Source organism: Acanthopagrus latus, chromosome 8 (assembly GCF_904848185.1).
Source record: "Acanthopagrus latus isolate v.2019 chromosome 8, fAcaLat1.1, whole genome shotgun sequence".
NCBI lineage: Eukaryota > Metazoa > Chordata > Actinopteri > Spariformes > Sparidae > Acanthopagrus > Acanthopagrus latus.
The window spans coordinates 14,687,915-14,693,441 of record NC_051046.1 but is presented as its reverse complement, the minus strand read 5'-3'; positions in this window follow the sequence as shown (position 1 = coordinate 14,693,441).

The window sequence follows — 5,527 nt, the reverse complement described above, 5'->3', positions numbered from 1 at the left end:
GGGTCAGTGAACTACTCTTTTAAACACTGCCTTGCTTCATTCTTGATTGTGGCTCCCAGTTTACAATGCAGTGGTGTGTGTGAAGAAGTCACTCTCATTCCAAGTGATTGCCAGGGTGTTTAAACAAAGCAACCCCTCTCTCTCTCTAGGGTATCGCGTTGTGCCCTCGAAAAATTGACGTAACCTTCAAGCGGAGCTGCTGACTGGACGACAGCGACACATTGGCTTGTACCAGGCAGCTCAGAGATCTTTTCAACTCTGTGAGGGATACAGCACTGCTGAGAGGCAACATTCACGTTCACCCAAAACCTTTTCATTTATAAATAAAGTTTGAAACAATATCTTTCCTGCATGTGATTATCTGACTCCGTAAAAAAAGACTCAACAATCACAAATCTTTCAGGACACAAGCCTGTTTTCTGTAGAAGCCCGATAGATTTTCCTTCCCCGCAATGTAAACATGTTATTGTGGCAGACAGTTCCTCAGCAAACACATGCTCACTCACTGGCTATCCGATGTGATTGACAGCGGTGGTGTGAGCACAGGCGCCAATTTACGGCTCTGAATGTCACACAAATATGCCTCAATACCCGGAGTGTCGCCACAGTGTTTCTCTGTGGAATTTGTGGTCTTTCTTTGTCCCATAAACCAAAATTTGCTATTGTAAACATCCCATAACAGATAATGTACCTCTGGTAAAGATTGTAGATTGTCAAACAATTTCCCAAACTTGTATTTATTAAGAGCATGTGAGCAGCAGTGTAAGCAATAACAGAGATGGATCAGATCAGATCAGATAGACAGACAGACAGACAGACAGACAGTCAGTACACTGTGTATGTCTCCATACCAGCCGCAACACTGGACACCTGTTTTCACTTACACAACATACCAGTATCCACTTGCTTGAGCCAATAAACAGTTTGAGTGAGTTGCTGTACTGTAAAAAGTAAAAGTAAGAGCTGGGAGCATGCTGTTTTCCTTTGAGTGTTTGAGATTGTTAATATTTTTCCACCTCTCTGATCTGAGCTTTTGGATTAATAATCTTCAGATGTGGAGCTTCTCACAACTTTTGTGGACATGACAATAAAAACACAGCGGGCAGAAGCGAATAGTCACTTCTAGTTGTGCGTAGACACTGCAGCACTGACGCCTGCAATCAGCAGTCATGGTGACTAAAACCACTCCTCACGGATCTATTTTTAAACTTCAGCAAAAGTGAGTTCATCCTGTGCAAAACACGACACTTCTGCTTTTCGGGTTACATCCGGAACGGTTTTGGAGAATGATGAAATGAGATGAGTGATTCATTCTGAGACTGACAAACGCAAACACGTCGAACATCATGTGGACATCATTCACACCCGAGAATCTGGATGATGTAGAAGGTACAGCACTGTTCTGTCTATAGTCGATGCTTTGTTGTGCCATGAGTGTTGCTCCTCTTTCGTCTTGCGTGCTGCAGGGCATCGACAGTCCGTACAGAGCCTGAAGAGCTCAGTGGGTTTTGTCCCGTCTCACGAGCCCTCTGTCACAACTTTCATCGCTTCTGAACAAAAGGCGTGAAGAGCGAGCCCTCTGGTATAGTCCTGTGTTTTAGTTCCTATGATTTATTATCCAGCTGCCCTCAAATATGTTCCAACTTGGCAGCGACTTCTGCTGAGGATTAGCAGCAGCCGTGGCTAACAGGCAATTGAATATTTATATACTGCTGAGCAGTGGCAAACAAACCCCCTTTTGAGGGTCAGCAGTGTGAGCTGTGAAATCGTTCTATTTATGCGCCTGTTTACACAACACTTTTAATATTTTCGCGCTGAATAGATGCAAATTCTATCTCAATCATGACCCGGCTCAGGGGTTAAGTGGTGGCAAAATGCACACGCATAAAGTGCAGGGGGAAAACTCAAACAATCTGTTCTTTCTACATAAAGGGCTTTGAAATAGGGGTGGTCGCCCCTCTGGTCAAAATGGCCTCTTCGATCGGTCACAGCCAATGAGGGCAGCGAGGGCTGCATGTTGTCTGCAACCAGCGGACAGGCTTAAAGCAGCCGCAGAGCTGGGATCGTCTTCTGGTCCCTAACCTGAAGGTGTGCGCATTAACTTTGTCTGGCTAATCCTTATGCCATAGAGAATAGAGGAGGATTAAGACTTTAACCCCTTCAGAGAGAGAGTCTCTTTCTGGACCAGAAAGGGCCCTTGGCCAGCGTCTCTCTGCTGGAGCCCCTCATGGACTCATTGTCCCGTCACGAAGGCCAGCTGTCAGTGTCCCTGGGATGACGAGATGAATGAGGAGCCCTTGAGCAGTGCGTCTGCTCCCTCTGTTTACTGAGGGGGCCTCTTGCTGTGTAAATTGTGACTTCAGGGCAGAACAGTTTTTACACTGAAAAAAAAAATATATCAAAATACTTTCTTCTGTTGATAATTCTAACACTTACGAAGTAGAATAATTATTTGTTATTTAAATCAAGGGCAGTCCATCACCCAGGAAGTCTGCTCGTTCTGCTGAACCACAAAAGGAAACATGTTGTGAGAGAAATGTAATGGCTTCTGTTCCATTTTTAGGAACATAATGAGGGTTAAACGATTAATGAAGACTTCTCTGCGGCCACAAGATGTGCATTCTTAACATATTTGCAAAGCATTCAATCAAAAGGTCTTTCATCTGCTCTGCCCCTCATTGTAACTCTAGCATGATTAACAGTTCCAGTGATTATATTAATCCATTCAAAGCAATCAAAACTGACTTACTATATAAATATTAACCAAAATTGTGATCTTCCAGTACCCAACTAAATATATATATATATATATATATATATATATATATATATATATATATATATATATATATATATATATATATATATATATATATATATATATATATATATATATATATATATATATATATATATATATATATATATATATACATAATTGGGAGAATGATGTGAATGCAGCATTAGGGGTCACAAACCAAAAAGGAGATAATTTTAGGGTCAGTACCAATGTAAAGGCAGAAAAAGAGCTGACTGCTAAATGCTGGTACACCTGCGCCGTTTATGACTGACTGGGCGGGGAATGTTCAACAGTGTGTCCTCTCAGCTCATACTGTAGGTGGTCCGGTCCTCACACCTGCCTCTGCATCCAGCCACACAGCTGCACCACGGCACTGTCACTCACTTCACACCACGTCTCAACAGCGTTTCTGCATCACAGGTATTCGCCCCCCCTGCGCTTACATGATGTGGAACCTGCGGGGCTCCACTGAGTGATCACTGATCAAAACACGCACTCGCTGATAAGGGTGCTGGGTCGCCAACGATGACTCCCTCCGCCTGGGCTGCTTTCGATGCAAGGCCGCTCGGCGAACCGATGCAGCTGATGTCGTCCCTTCCCTCGTCTCCTGCACGTCTTGCTTGGCTTTTTTTGCTGTTTTCACGTCCATTGAGCCCCCGCATACAGCTGCATTACCAGACCTCCGTCTGTCACTCTCTCAGGTTCAACAGGCGGACAGGTAAATACCACCAACAGGAGGATTTCTCCCAAACAGATGTCCTGAGAAAGCCCTTGCAGTCACCCTACAATCATCTAAGACTGTCAAAGCTCCCATTGATGGCGTAAGCTTGAGATAACAGTAAACTGTCTGGGATTGTGGTTGGCGGTAAGGGGAGTGTCCGTGTCATCTAGCTGAGTCAGCTCTTGCTAAGCTGAGATGAGTGAGGGAGGATGAGTGGAAGGATGGCCCAGGACCAGCTGTTTTCCTGATGGTTACCGCAAAGGTCCAGACCCCGTGGATGATCGTCACCCATCGTGACCTGGAAGTCAGCTCTGCTGTCAACGGCTCATGGGAATGAACACGTCCATCCCTTTCATCTTGAAGTCTCGGTGACACTTGCAGCACCTTCTCATCCCGGCAGCTTTCAGGCTTCGGTGTGAATCAGCAACTGTTGCCTGAGGGGCAAAGTAAGCTGATCCTGCATGTTATAAAGTCAGCTGAAAGGTGTGAGATTTTAATTTGTTTTCCTCGAACTTTCTCGCCACGTACACAGTGAAATAATTCACATTTTGATTTATGACTCGATATAATAGAATGTTTAATCCCAGATGCAGTCACCCCTCATACATTTCACTTAGAAAGACCCAGCTACGGAAAAGTAGTTTTATTTGCAAAGGGCGAGAGGAATCGTGAGGTTTGGGGGGAAATCATGATCTGTAGTTCCTACAGGAGAAAGGAAGAAAATTAGATTTTATCCTAATGAGGGAATCACAATAATCATGACATTTAAAAATTTAACTTTAATATTGTGTTAATAATACACATGTAATAATATTATTTAAGTAATCCAGCACCTCCTAAACATTTCTGTTTCTTTCCATCCTCACATTGTTCAAGTAGGTGGCAGAAAAAGCACCGTACTGCTGGTTGCTGACTGGCATGAAACTTGAATTATTTCGGCCGCAATAATCGTGAGAGTGCCCTAACCTTAACACACGTATATGATGGTGGGAAATAACTGGAGCCCCAGGCGTGACCCACGCCAGCATGGAAATCCAGGACCTTCAGTGAAGCAGGGTTGTTGGAAGGGTTTGAGGAACCCTAACCCTAACTCATCCTGTAAGTAGGGAGAGAGTGGAGAGGGAAAAAAAGACAAATGCGTGAGAAATGGGAGAGAAAGTATTTAGACTCAGCTACACGGGCCTGTGCAGAGGACTGAATTAGTGAGACACAGGTCTTTGAATTGAGAGAGGGTGGTGTGGTCTTGCTCCTGAACCTCTTGATTAAGACTAAACTCTGCAGAATGCGCCTTGAGAAAACGTCAGTGATATCTGCAGGATGGTTAACCGTGATAGCCCCCCCCCTCCCCTTCCCCCAGGCTGCCTGCCCACTGTTTCCAGTGCAAGTGCTCTCCATTTGTCTCTGTGGATCAAATGTCCAGGCGACTGCTCTGTTGATCGGCAAGCCTCCTTATAAGGTCGGAGCAGAGAGTGCAAAGCCCTACCAGCCCTTTCCCTTTATTTACACAGACTGCGGGTGCACACGAGCACGGAAAAATCCACCAGTCTATCAGACTTTCTTCGCAAGCTCCAGGAATATCTTTATTGTCATTCACCGTTATGTGGCACAACTGGCCCTCTGCAGACTTACTTCATTCTTTTCATGTCAGAAAATGCGATTTACACAAAGTTATGTTAAACCCTTAAACGGACTGTGCAAGGATTTTATGTTTTCATGCCCCTCCATTAAAAAGAGTTGTAAAGGTATGTAAGTGTGTGGCTCAGTATTTCAACCATATATGAAATGGTAAATGTCTGACACGTTGCCAAACATCATGGAAACTCCTTTACATATGAGGCTCGAATGACCGATTTCATTTCACATCCCTTAAATTTAATAGATTACATTCACAGGCTTCGTTACAGCACAGATCAAAATTCATACCGTGGCTCGTGCAGGAATGACAGATTCCCTCATACTGTAGTGTAGCATGTGAAACAGGAATTTCCTGCGCTGGAGGGCTGTTA